This window comes from Pan troglodytes, chromosome 18, assembly GCF_028858775.2.
Source record: "Pan troglodytes isolate AG18354 chromosome 18, NHGRI_mPanTro3-v2.0_pri, whole genome shotgun sequence".
Classification (NCBI taxonomy): domain Eukaryota; kingdom Metazoa; phylum Chordata; class Mammalia; order Primates; family Hominidae; genus Pan; species Pan troglodytes.
This window is the reverse complement of record NC_072416.2, coordinates 77,832,016-77,856,806: the sequence shown is the minus strand read 5'-3', so window position 1 is coordinate 77,856,806 and position 24,791 is coordinate 77,832,016. Positions and strand designations below refer to the sequence as shown.

Below are 24,791 nucleotides of genomic sequence, written 5' to 3'. Positions count from 1 at the left end.
GATGTTTATTTCAAAGCTCATTTTCCCACTTGGAGTAGAGTTTTTCTCAGATGACATTGCTGTATAGCCCAGTTTCTCAGCCTCGGTACCATTCACATTGAGGGCTGGATACTTCTTTTTTTGTGGGGAGCTATTCCGCACATTGTAGGATGTTTAGCAGCGTCCCTGGCCTCTACTCACTAATGCCAGCAGCATTACCCCCATATGTGACAACCAAAAAGATCTCCAGATATTGCCAATTGTCCCATGGAAAGAAAAATCAAGCCCTAGTTGAGAACCACTGGTATAGAATTACTCCTCCAGGAAGGTGTTTAACTAGAGATGGCTAAAAATGGTGCATTTCACTGTGTTTTTTCATTGGCTAAATCAGGTCACATGGCCAGAACCAACATAAATGGAGTAGGAAAATACACTCTTCCCACAGAGAGGAACTGTAGGTCATACAATAACAGGCAACGACATATAATCCTCTTACAATACAAATAGTTGGAAAATATAGTAAAATTACTAATTTCAGGTGTGATTCATGCTATAAGAGAGAGTATAGTGTGCTATGCAAATGATATCAGAGAGAAATAGACTAATCTGGATGGTCAGAGACATCTCTGAAGAAGGGAGTTTTAAACTTAGACCCAGAGGATAAGCCATTGTTAACCAGGCAAAGGTCAACTGTGCATAAACGTAGTGTTTCTGGCAGAGGGACAAGCATATGTATAGGAAGATATAAGTACCTGTGATGATTTCTCCAAAAAACTTAGTGGTCTCAACCAAAAGCCCTGATTTCCATTAAAATATGAAAACAACTATTATTAGTGGTGTTATTTGTTTAATATTAACTGTGTGCTGGGGAGTGTGATATAAATAATATGGAGTCTTGGCCACAAGATGCTCACAGTCTAGTTAGTTGGGCAGTAAACACACCATTTAATTGGCAGCTAGTAAGATATATCAGAGGAATGCACCAGGAAGTGGGCTTGTTGGAAATTTGGAGACTGGCTAGAGACTTGTAGTCTGGGGAAGTACAGGAAATAGAGCTTTAGTTTAACTGGAAGGTTTGTGTATTAATTTGTTCTCACACTGCTAATAAAGACATACCAGAGACTGGGTAATTTATAAAGGAAAGAAGTTTAATTGACTCACAGTTCAGCATGGCTGGGGAGGCCTCAGGAAACTTACAATCGTGGTAGAAAAGGAAGCAAGTAAATTCTCCTTCAAGTGGTGGCAGGAAGAAGTGCAGAGTGAAAGGGGAAAAAGCCCCTTATAAAACCATCAGATGTCATGAGAACTCACTCACTATCACGAGAACTGCGTAAGACTAACCGCCTACATGATGAAATTACTTCCCACTGGATCCCTCTCATGACACCTAGGGATTATGAGAACTACAATTCAAGATGAGATTTGGGTGGGGACACAGCCAAACCATGTCAGTTAGGTAAAGATTCAAAGAATCAAGGGAAAGATGACAACATTTCTGATGTGAAAGGTAGCAAAAGCAAAGATGGGGGAATTGGGCTGGAAGGAGACTTGTGAAGCAAAGAAAAGAATCTAAGAAGGAGGAGAAAAAAAATTCAATGAGAAGACCACTGCCAGGTTTAAGCTGTAAATGCCAGTCTAAATTTCAGGGTTGAAGCTGATGGGTGACAGCCAATGGAGAAAAAGGAAGGAGACTTACAAAGTAAAAACAGTGTATTCTAGGACCTGCCTCTCAAAGTGACATCCACAAACCACCAGCCTCAGCATGTGACATTGCCAAACCTCAGGTGACCCTGCAGAGCAATGAACAGGGAATCTCATTTTCACAGGACTTCCAGGTAATTCTAGTGCTTGTCATAGTTTCAGAAACACTGCACTTGAAGATCAATTTGAATAAATTAAAATAAGAAAAGATGAGGGAAGCAAATGAAGTGTCTTCTGCAGGCTTTTAGCATGAACTTCTAAGGATCTTGTTTGTGATTAACCAGAGACATGAGAAGAGACAAGTGGTATGGATGAAGAATCAAAAAGGTATGATACCTGCACAGTTAGAGTAGATAATGCACAAACAACACAGAGGGTGGGCAACTGGAGGAAGGAGGAAGAAGAATGCTGGAACCATGATAGATGCAGGAAAGTCAAGGACAGGATGGCATGGAGGGCAGCTGATATTTGGAGAGAGAGTAAGAAATGGCCTTTTGAACACATTGATGAGAAATTTCCCGGACAGCCTAACCACGGAGGTCTTCAAATGATGTCATGGAAGATCCAGTGGAGGGAAGGGCAGCATGCATTCCCCATGAAGGGAGGACCACTCTTTGGGTCTCCACTCTATTTTCAGTTCCTACCGCAGTATTGGGCATAGAACTGGCACTTTAAAAAAAAAGAAAAAAGTTAATCAACCAGGAAGGGATGGGTAGAGTGACGCACAGACCGCCTGCCTGCAGGTAGCCTTGGGAGCTTGTCATAAAGGCACCTCCAGGACCCACCCAAGCCCTACTACTTCCCCCTCTCTCAGGGTAGACCTTGAAATATGAACTTTTACCAAGCTAAGAGATTCTGAGACTTTCTCAAATCTGAGGCTTTCAATTATAAAGACAAAGAAATCAAAGCAAAGGAGGACTCAAGATAACAAATTTGGAGGATGCCCACCAATAGGAGAACGAAGCGTGTAATGAAGAAAGAGAAGGAAAGGGAAAGCAAAGGTGGCTAAAAATGATCACAATCCATTTGGATCTCCTCAGCACTCAGTATTTTACTTTTTCTGTAATGCATTCATAGTTGTATTCGTCCACTTCTTGGGGGTAATAAGCTCCATAAGTTTGCTACCTGGTAGAGAAAGCCTTATTTAATTTTCTTTTGAGCACCAAATGAAATCTACCTTTATGAAATAAGTTTGACATGCAATGATTAAGCTCCTAGTGTGTACAAGTTGCACTGAGGTCAAGGGATATAAAAATTAGTAAGATTCAGTTCTTGCCATGGACACACCCAATGCCTATGTGAGAGACTCACAATAACAGCAGCAACAACAACATCAATAGTCCAAGTGCTGAGAGATGGTCAAAAGGTGGATTGTGTGAGGGCAACCAAAGCGTCACAGAGGAGTGGAGTAAGCCCCTTCAGCAACCCAGGAAGGCTTCTTGGAAGTGTCAGCACATGAAGAATAAGCAGGAATTTGCTAAACAGAGAAGATAGGTACAGAGAGAAGAGTTTGGGAGAGAAAGCTGAGATCTGATCCCTGTGGTCCATATGGGCATTTGCCAATGGTTACTGGGCATGATGAACACGGACAGGCAGATGAGGATGGAGAAGAGGACTTAGGATTGTGGGTGGAGCCCAGCAGACTCCGCCTGTTGAGAGCCATCAAGGTGGCACACGGGTGGGGCTGGGAAGAGGGCTGCCCCTTCCTCCCACACCGCCAGGGCCTCCAGCCCAGTGTCTTGGAAGGCAAAGCCTGGAGAGAGGGAGTGAGAAAAGCAAATTCTGGCACCCCCGCCCTGTGACTCACTCTTGGCCTTTTGAGCTCTAGCCTTTGCCGAGAAGCCCGGAGGTGCTCAGGGAAGCTGCTGGGAAGTGAGGCCTAGGCTGGCCAAAGCCCTCCTTTTCCATCCGACACACAGGGACAGACAGTAGACAAATGCTCCTGAGGCTCTAAGATGCCATCAATTGCAGGAGAAAGTCAAGGGACATGCATGCCAGCTGAGGCTGACTGAGGGCTGAGGGGTCAACTGTTATAAGATGGGGAAACTGAGTCTTAGTGAAGGAACAGAGTTGCCAAGTCCATACAGTTAGATCTGAGCCAAGCTTGCAATCATTTCTAGGCCTCCCAATATGTATCCAGTGTCTCAAAGAGCATCCCCTTTTGTGAGATGAGAATAAATGAGGCTAACATATGAATTCAGGCTTCAAGCTATTTTGGTTGACTGAATGGTTTATCCCAGAGGCTGGTAAACTATGTCTCATAGGCCAAATCTAGACATGACCATCTATGTATTGCCTGTAGCTGCTTTCATGTTGCAATGCCCAGTTGAGATTTTGCAACAGAGACTATACTGTCCACAAAGCCTAAAGTATTTACCATCTGGCCCGTTGGAAAAAAAAATGTGTCAACCCCTTTTCTAACCCAGTGTTTCTCAGATTTAAGCATGCCTGAGAGTCTGGTAGGGAACTGATATGAAATAGATGGTGCATTTACAGTAGGACCTAGGAATCTGAAGGTAATAAGAGTCTTAGGGATTTTGATGTAGATAACTCAAGACCACTCTTTGAGAAACTTTGGCCTATCGTTGGCTCAGGAGAGGCAGGGCTGACTCTAGGAGCATCCTGGGCTTTGGGGACCAGGTCTGCAGTTCAGGCTACACCAGGTAGGACATAAAGGCTTCTTTACAGACGTCCAGAGCTCCTCCAGCTTCCACAGAGAAAAGCCCCAGGAGGCCTCTGCAGGGTTTCTCACTTGGAAGGCACAGAGTACTGGCCACAGAGGAATGAACCTCTCTTATCAGCTATGTGGTTCTGGTGGAGGCATTTTCTCCCTGGGCCTTAGCATTCTCATCTGTAAAATAGACCACTCAAATCCTATTTATTCAGATGTCTTTCTGTCCTATGGTTGCTAATCTTTTTTCTTTCTTTTCTTTCTTTCTTTCTTTCTTTCTTTCTTTCTTTCTTTCTTTCTTTCTTTCTTTCTTTCTCTTTCTTTCTTTCTCTTTCTTTCTTTCTCTTTCTCTCTTTCTTTCTTTCTCTTTCTCTCTTTCTTCTTTCTGTCTTTCTTTCATTCTTTCTTTCTTTTTCTTTACCGCTTTTTTTTTTTTTCAGAATCTCACTCTGTCACCTAGGCTGGAGTGCAGTGGCGCGATCTCAGCTCACTGCAACCTCATGTCCTGGGTTCAAGTGGTTCTCCTACCTCAGCCTTCTGAGTAGCTGGGAGTACAGGTGTGTGCCACCATGCCTGGCTAATTTTTGTATTTTTAGTAGAGATGGGGGTGTCTCCATGTTGGCCAGGTTGGTCTCGAACTCTTGATCTCAAGTGACCCACTCACCTCAGCCTCCCAAAGTGCTGGGTTTACAGACGTGACCACCATGCCCAGCCCAGCTGCTGATCTCTTATAGTGAATGACACACTAATACCAATGTCACTGACATCCCCATAACGTTGGCAGAGTACCAGGAAGCGACGATGTGACTCGGCATCTGCTTTCTAACTCCCGGTCTCAGGGGCCAACAGACCTCATGAAAAGAGACTAAACGGAAAGTTGGGGAAAAGGGAAAGTTGTTGAGAAAAAAATGAATAACCTTCACTGCCAACAAGCATTTATTCACATAACTAATCATTAGACAATCATCTTTTGTTGAGAACATATGATAAACCTTGTGAGTATAAAGAATTACTACTGTCTGCATTGAGGGGCTTATCGCACTGAAGAGCCATAATCGTTTTGGCATTTACAATACCCGTGGCTTTAATTTGGCTCAGTGGTTACAGAAAAGAGAGGAATACTAATGTGTTAATTTGAAACACTTAAATGTGTTCAATGTTATTTGTATTAGCTAAAAAAATTTGTGATAACTTATACACCGAACAATAGAGGACTGGTGTTTAACTAAATGAAAAACTTTCAAACCATAGAACAGTATGCAGCCATCAAAAATTGCATCTACTGTGAGGTCTCCAACATTGGTGTTTTACTGACACTGGGAACTGGATCATTCTTTGTGGTGGGGGATGCCCTGTGTATCATAGGTTGTTCAGCAGCATCCCTGGTCTTGAACCACTAGATGTCAAAAGCAAAACCCCTACCCACTACCTCCAATTAGTTGTCACTAACTGTAACAATTAAAAATGTCTTTACACATTGTCAAATGTCCCCTGGGGGATAAAATTGCCCCTTGTAGAGAGTTATTGGTCCACAGAAAATTTTGAATCATCCTAGAAATTACATACACTAGCATAGGCAAGAAAAACAAAAAAAAATGAAAACTAGACATAGAGTATGATCTTCTCTATAGAAAATAATCGTAGAAGGATGAGGAAAAGAGAAAAGAAAGGGGAAAAAGGATAGAAGAAAATGAAAAACTTAGTGACACAGAAAGGACTGAAAGGAAATAGCCCAAAAGCTTAAAAATAGCTGCTTCCAAGTGGTGAGATGATAATCACTTAGATGTTTCTATAAATGTTCTGAATATGATTTCAATAAACAGGAAGAACATGTAGAGGAAACAAGTTAAAATACTGAGAACTTGCACAAAGATAGATATTATTTCTGATTTACTTAGGTGTTATTTATATTAGCTACAAAAATTTGTAATCACTTATACACATTCAACAATAGAGGGCTGGTGTTTAACTAAATAAAAAACTTTTGGCTGAGACGGGTGGATCACTAGGTCAGGAGTTCAAGACCAGCCTGGCCAATATGGTGAAACCCCGTCTCTACTAAAAATACAAAAAGTAGCCAGGCATGGTGGTGCCTATAGTCTCAGCTACTTGGGAGGCTGAGGCGGGATAATCGCGTGAACCCAGAAGGCGGAGTTTGCAATGAGCTGAGATCCACCACTGCACTCCAGCCTGGGCGACAGAGCAAGATTCTGTCTCAAAAACAAACAAAGAAACATTTCAAACCATAGAATTATATGTAACCATCAAAAATTACATCTCTAGTGAGGTCTCTCAACATTACCGTTGTATTGACTTTGGGAACCAGATAATGCTTTGTAGTGGGGGCGGCCATGTGTACTGAAGTTAAAAGACTGAGAACATGCACAAAGATAGATATTATTTCTGATGTATTTAGTTGTTATTTATATTAGCTACAAAAATCTGTAATAACTTACACATCCAAAAATAAATGTAGACTGAACCACTAAAATCCTATTTATGCAAGTATCTTTGGACTTCACGTTTCTGAAAATTGCGTCTTCGTTCGGATCTATCTGGGGCTTGGTGTTAATGGGCCCATGTCTACGCTGTGGAATCTCACTGGCTGGCAGGACATCTTATGGTTCTACTCACAGGGAGGTTTTAAACTGAGACCCATAGGATAAGCCATTGTTAACCAGGCGAAGGACAACTGTGCATAAAGGGAGTATCTCTGGCAGAGAGACAAGCATGTGTGTGGGAAGATGTAAGCTTTAACAATTTCTCCAAAAAACTTAGTGGTCTCAACGAAAAGCTCCTATTTCCATCAATAAAATATGAAAACAACTATTATTAGTTGTGTTATTTGTTTAATATTAATTGTGTGCCAGGTAGTGTGATATAAATAATATGCAGTCTTGGCCACAAGATACTCACAGCCTAGTTAGTCGGGCAGAAAATACACCCTTAAATTGGCAGCTAGTAAGACATATCAGAGGAGTGCACCAGGAATTGGGTATGTTGGGAATTTGGAGACTGGCTAGAGACTTGTAGCCTGGGGAAGCAGAGGAGATAGAGCTTTAGTTTAATTTGAAAGTTGGTGTATTAGTTGTACTGACAGGGGAGTTTTCCCTATCCTCAACTTACAGTGGGTTTGAATAAAGTCACATGGATCTTAATATAAACTTTTGCTCTTTCATCTCTATTGACATATCATAGAGATCCTAAACCTTTCTAGAATTTGCCCCAGTAATTTCTGAGAGGCTTCAGGGGATGTCCTATGGGATCATCAAGTTGTCCTTGGGACTCTGCCTAAATGCTATTGATGATCTTCGTCCAGAAAGACATTGGAAGATGGCACCTAACCCACAGTATTGTTGCCTCTTCATGCTCATATCTGCACCAGTGCTGCCTCCTCCAGCTGTTCCTGAGGCAGGTAGGCCCTGAGATGCCACACTACTTTATGTCACAAAGCTCTCATGCTTCACTGCCTGGACCAGCTGGTAGAAAAAAAAAAAAACCTCTGATTCTGACTCTACCATCTTCATCCATAATTCTTGAGCTCTATATCAGAAACTGACAAGCTTTTTTTCTACTCTAAAGGGCTAGATGTTTCTGTGTGCACTACATGGTTTCTGTTTCAATTATTTAACTCTGCCATTGTGGCATAAAAGTTAGCACAGGCAATACATACAAAAATGCACATGAGTGTGTTCCAATAAAACTTGATTTGTAAGCTGGGCACAGTGGTGGATGCCTGTATTCCTTGCTACTCAGGAGATTGAAGAGGGAGGATTGCTTGAGCCCAGAAGTTCAAGAACAGCTTGGGCAACATAGTGAGACCCCGTCTCAAAAGAATGAGAAACAAAACAACTTTATTCCCAGACTTTGAAACTTGAATTTGATAGAATCATTTCCTGTCATGAAATTGTATTATTTTTTAAAATGTCTAATCATTTAAAAATGCAAAAGCAATGATTCACTCATAGGCCAAAGTTTGTAAGTGTTAGGTGTCGGGCTAGATTTGGCCTGAGAGTCATAGCATACTAGCCCCTGCTCTAATGCAAGGGGAGATGCCAGAAGACAGATCAAAAGGGGAATTTGGATAGGACTTGGTGGGAACACTGGAGCAGAAAGATAGCATGGTTCATTGGTTCATGTGTCCATTCATGTAATGACAATTATTGAGAACCTACTATATAGGTGTCAGGTACTCAATGAAGTGCTAGGGTCAGAGTAGTGAGAAAGATAGCAAAGGACCCAGTGCTCACCAAGGTTACTATCTATTAGGAAAAACAGACTTTGAATCAACATTTAAAACTGTGCTGGCTGGGTGCAGTGGCTCATGCCTGCAATCCCAGGACCTTGGGAGGCCGAGGCGCATGGATCATGAGGTCAGGAGATTGAGACCATCCTGGGTAACACAGTGAAACCCCGCCTCTACTAAAAATACAAAAAATCAGCTGGGCATGGTGGCGGGCTCCTGTAGTCCCAGCTACTCAGGAGGCTGAGGCAGGAGAATGGTGTGAACCTGGGAGGCGGAGCTTGCAGTGAGCTAAGATCACACCAGTGCACTCCAGCCTGGGCGACAGGGTGAGACTCTGTCTCAAAAACAAACAAACAAACAAAAAACAAAAAACTGTGCTAAGTGCTGTGAACAATTCCGGGAGTCCAAGAAAACATACGTGAGGGAGAATACAGGAGAGGTATTAGTTGTCTATCACAGCATAATAAATTACCATGAACTTAATGTCTTAAAATAACACATGTTTATTATCTACCAGTGTCTGTAGGTTGAGAGTCCAAGTACAGCTTAACTGGGTCCTCTGCTCAGGGTTTCACAAGGCAGCAAACAAGGTGTCCGTTGAGCTGCATTCTCATCTGAAGGCTTAAATGGGGGGAATTTTTACTTCCAAGCCCTTTTGAGTTGTTGGCAGAATTGATTTCCTTGTGGTGGTAAAATTGGAGGTATTGGCCTTTCTTGGCCATTGACTGGAGGGAACCCATAGGCCCCTAGGGCAGCCCACAGTTCCTTGCCCCAGGGACTTCTCCATCATGACTATGGCCACTTACATTATCAAGCCCACAAGGAAAGTCTCTCTTTGGGAAGACCCAGTGTCTCTCTCAAAGGCTTTTACCTGATTTAGTCAGGCCCAGAAGGGCAGGATAGTCTTTTAACTAACTAAAAATTGTTTTATTTTGGAGCTTAATTATATCTGCAAAACCTTTCACCTTTGCCATAGTCTAAGAGGCAAGGCACAGGTCTCACCCAACTCAAGAAGAGGGGATTACACAGGCTCTGAATACGAGGGCTGGAATCACAGGACCACCCTAAGGTCTGCTCACCACAGGAAGGGAAGATTTTTCATTGAAAGCAGTATTTATTTTTGGACTGATAGATGAATATGATCTAGCTAGGTGAAACCTAGAGGGAACAGAGGTCTGGGAAGAGCAAACGGCGTGTGCAAAGACCCAGTTTTGAGGAGAAATGGCAATTTTGCAGAGCTGTAAAAAAACCAGTTTAGTAGAATGGCTCTCATTTCTGGCTGTATACATCACCTGAAGAACCTCAAAAATAGTCATTTTTAAAAAACTATTTTAAACCAATAAAATTGTAAAGTTCTTGGCTTAGGGTTTGGCAACCATCTTTTAAAATTTTCCCTAAAATCTCCCAAATTGTCTCTGGGTTGGACAGGGGTTAGGGGCTGCCCAGATGTTAGGAACAGAGAGATAAGCAACATTTCTGTTGACTCAGACCAAAAATTGCTCAGTGAGATTTCTCAAAGAATGTAAAACAGAACTACCATTCAACCCAGCAATCTCATTACTGAGTAGATAGCCAAAAGAAAATAAATTATTCTACCAAAAATACACATGCACGTGTATGTTCATCACAACACTATTCAAAATAGCAAAGATGGAATCAACTTAGGTGCCCGTCAGTTGTGGACTGGAAAAAGAAAATATGGTATGTAACATATGGAATACTATGTAGCCATAAGAAAGAATGAAATCATGTCCTTTACAGTAATATGGTTGCATTCAGAGGCCATTTCCTAAGCAAATTAATGCAGGAACAGAAAAATAAATATCACATGTTGACACTTATAGGTGGAGGCTAAACACTGGGTACTCATGGACATAAAGATAAGAACGATGGACACTGGGGACCACTAGAGGAGGGAGGAAGAGAGGGGTCAAGGGTTGAAAAACTCACTATTGAGTACTCTGCTGACTATCTGGGTGACAAGATCAATCATTTCTTAAACCTTGGCATCACACAATATAACCAGAAAACAAACCTGCCCATGGACGCTCTGAATCTCAAAGGAAGTTGAAATTGTTTTTTTTTTTAAAGAAAAAAAAATTTCTCAGTTAGAAGATGCAAAGAACAGCTCCTTGCTGTTTTCAAAATCCAGACATCATTTAAATATTCATTTAAGGAAATCAAATTCATGTTATTTAGAAAGCAATATTTTCTTTGGACCAACAAAGCTAGACTTTAATTGGAGACGTGCAGCACAAGTTTTGGCAGAGTTGCCCAAGGTGTTCTCCATTATGGCCGTCTCTGTTTTAAAAATATACAATCAAGCCGGGCACAGCGGCTCACACCAGTAATCCCAGCACTTTGGGAGGCCAAGGCATCAGGATTGCCTGACTGAGGAGTTCGAGACCAGCCTGGGCAATGTGGTGAAACTCTGTCTCTACTAAAATACAAAAAATTAGCCGGGTGTGGTGGCATGCACCCGTAGTCCCAGCTATTTGGGAGGCTGAGGCAGGAGAACTGATTGAACCCAGGAGGCAGAGGTTGCAGTGAGCTGAGATCATGCCACTGCACGCCAGCCTGGACAACAGAGTGAGACTCCATCATATATATATATGGAGATGTATATATATATGTGTGTGTATATATATATATATATACACACACATACATATATAGATATAGATATAGATATATGTGTATATATATATATATATACACATATATATATATCTCCAATCAAAATGTACTCAGGTTTTACTTAAGTCTGCATTTGATTCAAGAAGCTGTGTTTGAGACAGAAGATTCAAAAGCAGCTTGCAAATGAAACTTTGATTTCAAAGCAATTAGTATGTGTCACTCACTGACTGTGTGTGAAGTACTTTCCTGAGCATCTTTGTGTAGAATACAGTATTTAACACACACAATAGGACAACAACAGCACAAAGAAGATATTATCATTCCTACTTCACAGGCAAAGAAGAGGAGGCTCAAAAAGTAATTTGTGCCAGGCAAGGTAGCAGATGGGAGAGTTCAGGAGTTTTGGAAATAGGCAGTGTTAATGTTCTTCAAATCCTGGGCCTCTTTCTCATGGCCTTTGTGAGCTTAGAGAAGCTATTCAGTCCCTTTAGTCAAAAATCTTCATTTGTTAAATAGACAACAATAATACCAACCTTCTAGCATTGCTGGGAGGATGAACAAGGCAATCTTTACAGTCCTGGGAAGAAAAGATGAGTTCTGTTTCTTAGTATTCTTCTGACCTACACCTACACCAAGTCATAATAAACAGATTCAGGATGCCTACCCCACATTCTCAATTCCAAGTCCAGGGGACTTTGCACTGAGTAAAAGCAGAAGTACATAGTCTTTAGCAGTTTTCTAGGAGAAATTTTCTCACCCAGGTAAAAAGGAAGATGATTATTCAAGTACCCTCTGGAAGTGGAAATATCTTTAATTTTTCTCATCCCTAAATATTTTACTTAGAAATCGAGCAATCTCACAGATTTAAGGTTAAGAATCAACTATGAATTCCTTTATGAATTCATAGTCTTTTATGAATTCTTCTGTGAGACTCAGATTTTTCACAGTGAGTTAAGATAATGACGACTACTGGGTTTTTGTTTATTAGTGGTGCAATCATGGCTCACTACAGCCTCAACCTCCCTAGTCGGTGGGACTACAGGTGGTCGCAATCACACCTGGCCATTTTTTTTCTTTTCTTTTCTTTTCTTTTTTTTTTTTTTTTTTGGTAGGGACAGAGTCTCACTATGTTGCCCAGGTTGTCTTGAACTCCTGGGTTCAAGTGATCATGATCCACACACTTGGCTTCCCAAAGTGCTAGGATTACAGGCATCAGCCATTGCGCCCAGTGATGCCTACTTGTAAATATTTTTGCAGCTCTCTAAACCCAGTGCTCATGCAACTCTGACTTAGCTTGCTGTCTGGATGTTTGCAGTTGCTCAATAAAGAGTCTCTGTTAATATAAGAACCAAACAATAAAGGGTGCATCAAGGAAAGTGGTGAAGGAGATTTTCCCCAAATTATTTACTGAACCGTTCCACTCATTAGTCCTTAAAAAGATGACTATTTTGATTATCCTTATCTAGCACCCACTGCATGATGTGAAAAGATGTTAAACATAGTGAGACGCTGCATTATATAAATAACACGCACTCTAAGGTTTCAGCCCACAGTTTATTTTAGGTCTCAATCTTCAGGTACTTGGCATCCAAGGTCAGGTATACTGAAAACCATTGTCCTTTCACCATGAGGCTGGAACATGTCATTGAGGAAGGCCTGTCACAATCATTATTAAATTGTCTGTTCACTCAAGCCTGGAGTACATTCTGAGGTTATGTTGCATATCACCAGCCCATGGCCAAGGATAGCCAAGCTCAACCCTCCCTGGCCCCCCTACCAGACCCAGAAGATTCACAGTTTTGCAATTTGAATGGCCCAAGACCTTCGGGCCATTGCATAGACTGTTTCCAACCCTGAATTCTTGCTTTTGACTCCAGTGCTATATTGGGAAAGTTATCTTCTAGAAAAGCAAACAAAAAGAAGGCCGCTTGACTCCTAAGGGTCATTTCCGAATGCATGTGTAATGCTCCAAGAGCAATGGAAAACAGCTGTGGAACTCCAGCTGCTGCTTTGAGTAGTAAGAGGGAAACCGCCAGGCTTGCGTGGACTCCCTTTGGTAGCTACGTATCTCAAGTGGCTTTTGTTTTTGAATGATAAGATAGTGCATGTGCTTCTTATTTTTTAAAATTCCATGTCATCCGCTGCAGCAGCAGAAGCCCTGGCAATCTGAACTCTAAAGGACAGCTCAGTGCACCAGAAGTTGAGCCAGTGTTGGGAACATTGCCAAAGGATCTTTGTGGGTTTCTCATAAATATTAGAGTGCACAGATGATGCTGAAATAAAAGGAAAACAGATAATCCAAACTACCCGTGATAGAACAACAACAAAAAATCTTTTGAGATTCCAGAAAGAAACCCTTACAATTATATTTCATTTTTTAAAAGAAATATGAAAGAAAATGTCTTCCTCATTTCTTAGAAGAGAAATGATTGCAAGCAAGATATAGAAGAAACTGAAAACATGTTTTGCTTAGTGAGTATGCCAACTGTTGGTGAGGAAGGAAGGAAAGAAAGGAAAGGAAAGGAGAGGAGAAGGAAGAGAGAGTGAGCAAGAAAGAGAAAAGAAGAAGAAAGAAAGAAATAAGAAAAATGAAAGAAAGAAAAGGAGAAAAGAGAGGAAGGAAGGAGAAGAAAGAAAGGAAGAAAGAGAAAGAAAGGGAAGGAGGGAAAGAAGGAAGGAAGAGAGGGAAGGAGGGACGGAGGAGAAAGAAAAGAAAGAAAGAAAAAAGGAAAAGAAAGCAAAGAAGAAAAAGGAAAGAAGAGAGGAAGAAAGAAAGAAAGTGGAAAGAAAGAGGGAGGAAGGAAAGAAGGAAGGAAGGAAGGAAAAGGAGGGAGGCGGAGGAAAGAAGAAAAGGAGAGAGAGAAAATTAGAAAGGGAGGAGGAAAGGGAGAGAGGGAAGAAGTGGGGTTGCCTTCTCCACTAGATAGAAGAGGCCCATTATTTAGAGACTATGATACTTTTAGGGGTCCACATCAATGCTTTAACTTTATTTTTCTTTAAAGTCAGAAGAAAAAAGTGAATATAATAACAAATATGTACTATTGAAGCCTACCTGTATCATATTTATTCGTATACCAATGCTGTCATGAAATGCAGTTTTTAAATTTATTTAGTGGAGTAAGTGACCCATAAAGTGCCCAGGGCCTACAAAAGTCATCACAGTCTTAGGAAGGAGGAAAGGGGAGGGCAGAAGAGAGGAGGGAACTGGGGGCAACAAAAGAAGAAAAGCTAGAAGGGAAATACGGTAAGATTGTGAGATTTTGGGCTTGGTAATAATGGTTGCTAAAGATTCTTCCAGTGGTAGCTTCTAGATGGTTATCCATTTGGAAAACCTGGTTTGGAGACTTGAATGCAATTACCTAAAACTGTATTTTAACTTTCCGGTGATCATTAATGCACTGGGGAAAGAGTTACAAAGGCAATAAGTTACTTTAACTCATCCCACGTTTCCTGGTCTGTATTGTAGCACATTTGTGGCCTTAGATTACCTGAACCCTTTAAGTCTTTTTTTTTTTTTTTTTTTTTTTGAAATGGCGTCTCGCTCTGTCTCCCAGGCTGGAGTGCAGTGGTGCGATCTCGGCTCACTGCAAGCTCCGCCTCCCGGGTTCACGCCATTCTCCTGACTCAGCCTCCGGAGCAGCTGGGACTACAGGCGCCCGCCACTATGCCCAGCTAATTTTTTTTTTGTATTTTTAGTAGAGACGGGGTTTCGCCGTGTTAGCCAGGATGGTCTCTATCGCCTGATCTCGTGATCCGCCCGCCTGGGCCTCCCAAAGTGCTGCGATTACAGGCATGAGCCACCGCGCCTAGCCGTCATATTTATGATCTTTAAACTTTAGGGAAGCTGAGGGCAAAGGAAAATTTTCACCCTCAGAGGAAGAGACTTCCTTTTTCTAATGTTGTAAATTACTAGGTCCAATGCTTCGTTTCCTGAGTAAGGGATGGTTGCAAGTTAAGGAACTTATAAAAGCTCTGGCCTTCCGGGGCATCTCTCATCCTTTGACACTTTTTAAATCTTAATTTTCGAAATCCTTAGTCCAAGTAGTCACCGCCAAGCCTGGCCTCCCCTCTTCCGCTTGCAGAGGGGGCCGCATGAATTCTTTGGAAAACTGTTTCTCTGGGGTCCATCTAGACCTTTACAGACTGAATGCAGAAAAGAAGAATTTACTATAAGAATGTGTCCTTCTGAGTTGGACTAGAGTACAAAATATTACCATGAAACTCAGCTGAACCATTTGATTCACTGGCAAATATTTAGGTAAGTTGCTCTGTGCCTCAGCTTCCCCATTTGAAAATGTGACAAGCAGCATCTTCTATGCAAAATTATTGTCAGGATTAAAATTAACTTATGTGTATGAAGCATTTAGCACATGCTTGACAAGTTTTGGATGCCAATTAAATGATGGCTATTATCTTTACTATTGTTATTTAATTTTCATTTTTTCTCAATTATTAAAGAGATGATACCTATTGTACAAAAATTAAAAGTATTGAGAAGTGTAAAGAATCAAATCAAATAGAAAAATCACCCATAATCACTTCACCTAGAAGTAACTAATTCAACATTTTGGCATATCCCTATTCCACTCATATGTTTGACAGCATTTTAGATACAAACTATTGAAACTAATAGGAGGGCGCCATACAAAAATCAATTGTGTTCTTATTTATCTGACATCACATAATTACAAAATGTATTTATTAAATCGGGTGTGATTTATAATGGCAACCCAAATATGTAGAGAAAAAAACTAACAAAAATGTACACTTTCTGTGGAAAAAAATAGAATATGTTACCTTATGTCATAAAAAAATCAGTATCTGAAGATGTAGATCATAGTTATGGGTGATCCAACAAGGAACTTGAGAAGATAATACTAAAATTTCACATGAGAGATAAAAGAGGCTGTAATAAAGAAAATTTTGAATAAGTAGAAAATACCAAGGGACTTACCAGGTGTCAAGGTAAGTCATCATTATAAGGTGAAAATACAGACCAATGGGATTGAATAGGAAACTCCAAAACAGATCCAAGCATTTATGGAAATGTAACATAGAATATGATAGCCATAGAAATCAGCAAAGGGAAAGTGAACTACATAATCAATAGTCCTGGTGCAGCTGGTTTTCCAAAAGAAGATAAATAGAACCAATCACTTTCTCACTCCATGCACAAAAAATTATTCCAAATGGATTAAGACCTAAATGTGAAAATCAGAACCAAAAATGTAGTGGAATATGTAGAAGAGTATTATCTTTATGCCTCGTAATAGCAGAGTTCTCAACCATTGCTCAAATGCATTATTATTTCTTTAAAGAGAATTAATGATAACTTAGCCTTTATTAAAATTTGAAAATTCCATACAACAAAATAAAACAAAGCCAAAAGGCCTCAGAGAAGATATCAGCAATCCACTATCTAAGGGCTGATATACAGAATATCTTACAACTAATAAAGAAATGCAAAGAAGGCAATAATAAAATGAGCAAAATTTATGAATGGACAAGTGTTAGAACAGAAAACCCAAAAGACTAATGCGTGAGTGAAAAGATGACCAGTCTCACTAATAACAAAGCAAATCAACACTAAGATACCATTCCACACACATAAGATAGTTTAGAATTGAAAAGTCTAACAATACCAAGTGTTGGCAAGAATGCAGAACAAAGCAAATTCTCATACTTTCTTGTTCAGTGTGTAAATTTTTAAAATCATTTGGGAGAGTAGTTTTGCAAAATCTAGCAAAATTAAAGATAGGCATAACTGAGACCCAGCAAATCCCAGGAATATGCCCTGGAGAAAGCTTTGTACGTATGTATGATGTGCAGGTACTGGAATGTGTAGTGCTATAACCTAGGATGTTCATAATAGCCAAAAGTGGAAAGCCCTGCAGACGTCCATCAATAGGAGAATAGATACATTAATTGCATATTTATGCAGTGAAATACTCCTCAGCAGATAAAATAAATCAACTAGAAATATATACCTATCAAAATGAATTGATCTGCCAAACATAATAGTACATAGAAAAAGAAGACTACAGGAAGTTGTTGGTTATATAAAATTTCAAATATAAAAACAACACTATTATGTTGTTTATGGGTATTTCTATATTCAGTAAAAGTATAAAATTATGAATTAGATTAATAATCAGCAAATTCAGGGTAGTTGCTTCTGAGAAGAGACTGAGAAAAACGGAATGAGGGAAATTCAGTGGATTTCAACTGTCTTTATAATAATGAATCATTTAGGAAAAAAATGAATGTGAATATGGCAGAGAAAAACATTTTAACAAAGTTGAGTGATGAATGCACTGGCTAAGTTATATCATTGTCTGCATTTTTCTATATACTTTAAAGATTTCATAATATGACAAATATTTTTAAAGCTTATAACTAATACCTATTGCAATTGCAGTTAAAGGAATAAAACCCAACTGTTCACAAATATGCCAAATGAAAAGCACATTGGTAAAAAAAAATTAGTAATAATAAATAAAGGTCTGGGAGAGGAGTAAATTCCCAGGGAGGGAACTGCTAAATGGAAAAGTTGAGTTTTTCTTCTTGACTGGCTGATATCTTCGGGAATTTTCTTGTATTAAGTGTCAAGCCATTTGTACTCGGTACTATGATGTGGGGAAACCTGGAGCCACAGGCATCCATGCATTCTGCATTTCCCCCACCGCCACCACAACCAAACACAAAACAAAAACATTTGGACCATGACCAGCAAAGCCAACATGCACCAGGTAAGAGGTAAAAATGCAAAATATACCATGGTGTGACCCATGTTTGCTCAGTGAGATCTGGCTCTGAACTTCCCTGAAGTCAAAACAAAGAGGAAAGCATGGCCAATCCTAAGATTTGCAGCATCCAACAGGCAAAATCAAAGGGCTTATCAGGAGAAGTACAAACATTTCAGGAGATTAGAGCCCCAAAGAAAATTTTCCCTTGTTATGATAAAGATAAATAGAAAATGAGAAACAAAGCCATCTACCCAAGAAATAGCTTAAACACTGAGCAATGAATCTGCTCCAACCATACACACAACTTACTGTCTACACTGCATGACTTGTATGATAATGCATACATTATCATGACTTTCCTATGCCGTTGTCTTCACTAATGACTTCACTACTCAAGAGGACTTTTGTCCAGGCATTGATTGTTCATTACGGGAACTTCCCCAAAGACCTAGCAACTCTTCCCTTGAAAGCATCAACAGACAACTGGGGCCCTAAGAGCCTTTGAGTCTTTATTGTTTCCCCAATACTTTAGGTAGAAAGAGGATACAGAATGGGTGCTGGTATCTGTTACTAGGTAACAAGTGTCTTCCACAATTTTAAATTGTATTACTAATATCAACAATTGGCATTCAGTGGGTCCTAAAGATTTTGCATTTATTATCTCATTTAATCATTAAAACATCTCTAAATGCTTGGTACTGATATTTTTCCCATTTTACAGATATAGGAAAACCAAGGCTCAGACAGATTAAGTAACTGGTCCAATGTCAGATAGGCAGTAACTATCAGAATCAGGACTTGAATTGAATCTGTGTGCCTTCAGTGTTTGAGTTCTATAACCAATATGCTTTACTGTTTCTATTGGAAAAAATCAAGTCTATACCACCAACAACTGGTTGATACTAGACTCCATAAAAGGAAGAGGCAGGGCCCTTTCTCCATCTTGAAAACTAGTTCCATGAGATAGCTATTCTGAATCTGACCCTGTAGTTCTCTGGGCTTTGTGACTAGCCAATGTCCCTCTTTAACACAGCCCCCTCTCTCCCACTCCATCCCAAGAAGAAAGCATTGCCTTTGTGATATAATCTCCTGGAGCCCCCTCCATGAAAGCAGTGCTGGGTCCACAGACCCAGCCCAGGGACCATTTGGCAGGCTGAGCCATGTGGTCATGGGCCAAGGTTCACACAGGAGTGCAGAGTGATTTGCAATCAGTTGGGAGTGATTACACAGTGTTTCTCATCGATAGGCAGGAGGGAGCCCTGATGGGATAATGAGATGCAGCTGATGGAAAGTCACAGCTGACTGTCGCCAGTGAGCAAGCTCGCACAGCCCTACAGTGCTGCAGTCGAGTCCTCCCCACTGCAAAGACCAGGAGAAAAATCTGTGGAATTTTAATACTAAGCCACCCTACAGTGCCAAGGGAAATTGGCTGGAGGGTCCACCAGTTGAGTAGCAGATAATTGGGTAAGAACAGGATACAGGGGATTCCTCTGGACAAACCACAAACCCTGCCAGGATAGGGCTCCAAATAGCTTTCCTAAAAAGAGAGAGCAGCAATGCACAGGCAGCCCCTGGGAAAGGGCTAAAATGCAGGGTACTAAAGCATGGGGCCCCTTTATCTTGCCTGGCTCCAGCAAAACAAAAAGAGTTTCTTTGCCTCTGTGCGTTACCTGTGCATGGTTAGAAACTGCCACGGAGTGTTTTCCTCACTGTGCTCAATGAGAGAATCTGTTTAAGCTATGTTTCCATGGATCAGTGCGCTAAGGGCCAACTTGAGCCCTGTTTACCCTTCTGTAGTCAAGGAAAGACAGCTGTTTGCTTAAATTGAGGTCTCCTTCTTCCATGACAGTCATTACTGCCTCCCCAGTTAGAGATAATAAGCTTGAATTTCCCAAGCAGATGTGAGTTGCTCAAGTCTTGACTATTCTTGTAAAGGCCATCCAGAACCCAGAGTGATGTTCCTGAGGAAGGTACTGTAAGACTAAATCTTCATTACCATTCCCAATGGATGTACAAAGAGGTCCCTAATAAATAAACTTGCTGAGTGCACAACTCTGGCCCAGACCTTTAACCCCATTTCCTCACATGGCATTTCTATCTCCTACATTTAGGCTGTGTTGCCCCTGAGCAACTCACTGGACTCATTCATAAGAAAGGAGGTGGAATTTGGCCAATCAGTGCTTGGCTAGTGAGTGCCTAAATAAACAAATAGTGCAGTAATTTGAAATGAGTCAAACCCTTGGTTAACCCATTCAGTTTTGTTTTGTTAAGAACTTACAATATTACTTTTTTAAATTAAAGACTTTTTTATTGTGAGAAAACTGTACATTCAAAAGCAGTTGTAAGAAATAATGCAAAGAGATTCCATGTAGACTTTACCTCGTTTTCCCCAATGGTAACATCTTGCAAAATTATAGGGTCAAATCACAACCAGGATATCGACATTGATACAATTCATTGATTCTCAGATATGCCTTGTTTTGCTCATTTGTTTTATGCAATTTTGTCTTACAGGTAGGTTCCAGCATCCAGCACCATGGTCAAGGTAGGGAAGAGTTCCATCACCACAAGAATGCCTTGGGTGCCTTTTTTTAACCCTCCTCCCTGACCCATCCCTAACCCCTGGCAACCATTAATCTGTGTTCTATTTCTATAATTTTCTCACTTTAAGAATTCTATATCAATGGAATTGTAGAGTATGTATTATTTCAGAATTGACTACGTTTTCACTTAGCATCATTATCTGGATTCATCCAAGTCGTTGCGTGTATCCATAGCTCATATCTTTTTATTGCTGAGTAGTACTCCATACTATGGATGTACCACAGTTTATTTAACCATTCACTTGCTGAAGAACATCTGGGTTACTTCTGGTTTGGGGCTATTTTGAATGCAGTTGTTTTGAATATCCACATGTTAGGTTTTTGTGTAAACATATATTTTCATTTTTCTGGGATAAATATCCCAGAGAATAATGGTGCGGTCATATGACAATTACATAGTTAATTGTATAAGAAATTGCCAGACTGCTTTTCAGAATGGCATGGCCACGTTACATTCCCACCAGAAATGTGTCAGTGATCCAGTTTCTCTGCATGCTCACTACCTTTTGGTGTTGTCACTATTTTTAATCTTAGCCATTCTGATAGGTGTGTAATGATATTTCACTGTGGTTTGAATTTTTACTTGCCTAAGGGCCATTGATGTTCAATATCTTTTAATGTGTTTATTTGCCATCTGTACACCCTCTTCAGTGAAATGTTTATTCATATATTTTGTGAATTTTCAAATTGGAATTGGATAGCTTGGCTTTTTTTTTTTTTTTTTACTGCTGACCCATCCCACTTTTCCATTTATTGCTAGAGACAGAAACTAAAATCCGTGGCTTCAGGCTGCTAAAAGCCGAAAACAAAACAAAATAAGGTGTGTTGGAAAAGCTTGCATGAGTTTACGTATGTCCTCTCACTTAATGATCACAATCCTGTGAGTTAATTTCTGTTTCCTTTCTTATGTTACTGTAAGGAAAAAAGCTTGTAGAAATTGTTTGCCCAGGGCCACAGAACAAGAAAGTTGCAGAGATGGAAACCCAGGTATCTGGACACTATAATTTGTTCTCAGATGCCTGTATTATAATGTCTACCTGTGTATTGTTTAAATTATTTGACAACATGAAGTCATGTCTTTTGTAATCACACACAAGAAAATATTGCTGAAAATAACTTAATCTTGTAAACCTGTAAAAGAAGAGATATGTCCTCTCTTTGACTAGCTTAGCTGCAATGTCAATTTACCATCTGTGGGGTTGAGTCTGTGGTCTATGTACAGCCTATGGGAATGTTCCCTTTAGGACTTTTTGCCCATAAACAAACTTCTAAAATTTCTTGAATATTCTAATGACTTACAGTCTCTAAAAAGAAATCTTTTTTTTAAGTATATAATTTTTTTCCTTAAAATGGGTTTGGATGCTTTCTAATCGCTCCTGAGAATTAAATGGTCTCTACAATATCTCCTCCATATTCCAAATAAACAAGTCAAAGCCTGAAAGCCCTGTGGTGGGACATGACCCAAACACACAAGTCTTTATGGCCTAAAGTCACCTTGCCAGAATGCACTGAAAGACAAACAGAGAGCATTCTTTAAATATTTCTAGTTTAAGAAAAAAAAAAAAAACCTTATTTCTTTTTTTTAAACTAACAAGCCCCTAGAAAGAAAATAGTAAATAAATGAAAAAGTAAATCATAAATAAAATGTACATTAATTAAAATAAATGAGTATTTGCTTGACAAAAAACTTCTCCAGTAACCCAAAATCCTGCAAATGAAAGAAGTGGGGGAGTGGGGGCTTGGCATAAATATTCCAGAGCTCTTCCTCAGTCTCTTTATTTCATACTTTTCTGATCCGCTGACACCTCCCCACATACTCAAACATCTACAAAAAAAAAAAAACACTAAAAATTAAAAAAATAAAAATAATAAAAGTAAGTATGATTATTTTTCTAAGGGCTGTTCATTCTACCCTGGAAATATTTCTTCCATTACTAACATCCTTTCTGTTGTGATGACCACTAACTTAGTTGGGCTCATGTTGCTCGTTTTCTTCTGGATTCTTCTAACAATCTTCTCCTAACTCCAGTTTCTTTCTTCTTCAACCCATCTTACCCAGACTGCCATATTAACTGTCACAAAACACAGCTCAAAGACCTTCAGTGGCTCCCCACCACCTGCTGATGCAAGTATAAACTCTGCAATTTGGAATTTAAGGATATTGAAATAATTATTTTAGTCTAACTTTCCCTACTTTTTCTCCCACCTTCATTCTGTCCAACCTGGGGGGAGAACCATTTCCAAGCTGACCTTGCTATCTCTGTGCCTTTCTTCAAGCTGAGCCTTTAGCCTGTGCTGTCCTCAGGGAACATGTGGCCATTCACTGCCTTCTTCAAAGCCATCAGAGCCCCTCCTCCGTAGGATTTTCCTTTTCTCCTATAAGTCAAGACCTGGAACATTAGCTAATGGTAATCCTCAGTTTAGCATATCTGCCTGCAAAGATAAGCATTCTGAAGGCACTCTTAATCTAATCTTAACAATGATGTGAGTTAGGCAGCGGTGTGCTAGTAAATGTTTAACAACTGGTTCTTGGGGGAAGGGAGGGAGACAGTAAATGCATGTATTTGCATACATACATTTATTGTAACTGTTGTTGATATAAAGGACACAAAGCCCCCTTACAAATAATAATGAAATATTCAATACTCCTTTTTGTAAATTCCATATAGCCCCTCGATTCTTAAGGAATATTTTGTTGTTTTTTGGTCAAATAATTATATCTATAGCCAAACTGTGGTTGCAAAAGACAAGTGAGGACAATTCCAGCATAAATATTTGTTGATAATTTTGTTTTCATTAGTGAGTAAGATGAAAGTGAAATGTGAAATGCTGGAACTTCCCTTACTTATTAATGACATGAGTGAATTCTTTGCTAGCTTAGATAATAGCGATGAAATACTGAAATAATATTTGCTCAAGTAGTTATTTGAAATATTATATTCTTTTTTTTTAAATTATACTTTAAGTTTTAGGGTACATGTGCACATTGTGCAGGTTAGTTACATATGTATACATGTGCCATGCTGGTGCGCTGCACCCACTAACTCGTCATCTAGCATTAGGTATATCTCCCAATGCTATCCCTCCCCCCTCCCCCCTCCCCACCACAGTCCCCAGAGTGTGATATTCCCCTTCCTGTGTCCATGTGATCTCATTGTTCAATTCCCACCTATGAGTGAGAATATGCGGTGTTTGGTTTTTTGTTCTTGTGATAGTTTACTGAGAATGATGGTTTCCAATTTCATCCATGTCCCTACAAAGGACTTGAACTCATCATTTTTTATGGCTGCATAGTATTCCATGGTGTATATGTGCCACATTTGCTTAATCCAGTCTATCATTGTTGGACATTTGGGTTGGTTCCAAGTCCTTGCTATTGTGAATAATGCCGCAATAAACATACGTGTGCATGTGTCTTTATAGCAGCATGATTTATAGTCCTTTGGGTATATACCCAGTAATGGGATGGCTGGGTCAAATGGTATTTCTAGTTCTAGATCCCTGAGGAATCGCCACACTGACTTCCACAATGGTTGAACTAGTTTAGAGTCCCACCAACAGTGTAAAAGTGTTCCTATTTCTCCACATCCTCTCCAGCACCTGTTGTTTCCTGACCTTTTAATGATTGCCATTCTAACTGGTGTGAGATGATATCTCATAGTGGTTTTGATTTGCATTTCTCTGATGGCCAGTGATGATGAGCATTTTTTCATGTGTTTTTTGGCTGCATAAATGTCTTCTTTTGAGAAGTGTCTGTTCATGTCCTTCGCCCACTTTTTGATGGGGTTGTTTGTTTTTTTCTTGTAAATTTGTTTGAGTTCATTGTAGATTCTGCATATTAGCCCTTTGTCAGATGAGTAGGTTGCGAAAATTTTCTCCCATGTTGTAGGTTGCCTGTTCACTCTGATGGTAGTTTCTTTTGCTGTGCAGAAGCTCTTTAGTTTAATTAGATCCCATTTGTCAATTTTGTCTTTTGTTGCCATTGCTTTTGGTGTTTTGGACATGAAATATTATATTCTTAAAGTAATAGTTGCAGACACTACACAATTTTATGGTTAATTTGCATCATTAACATCATTTCTAACACTTACTTAAGTCTAGAGAATCAAAATAGCAATGAAGCCCTGATTTGCCTATTTCCACGGTGTAAATATTTCCATCAGCACTGATTTCAAGCTACTAACCTGGCATTACTGAACATGGAGGCA

At 39.9% G+C, this 24,791-nt stretch overlaps 1 protein-coding gene across 7 annotated transcripts in view; it reads left to right on the top strand.

The window, feature by feature from the left end:
* Positions 1-24,791, top strand: part of LOC129137475 (uncharacterized) — a 168,199-nt gene that overhangs the window by 62,902 nt on the left and 80,506 nt on the right. For 6 of the 7 annotated variants that reach the window (XM_054669582.1, XM_054669583.2, XM_063797462.1 and 3 more), the window contains one exon: positions 20,495-20,525. The gene's annotated coding sequence lies outside the window, so the exon portion shown is untranslated. Of the gene's footprint in view, positions 1-20,494; positions 23,651-24,791 lie in introns of those variants that run through there. The other variant, XM_063797460.1, reaches the window with a different exon arrangement.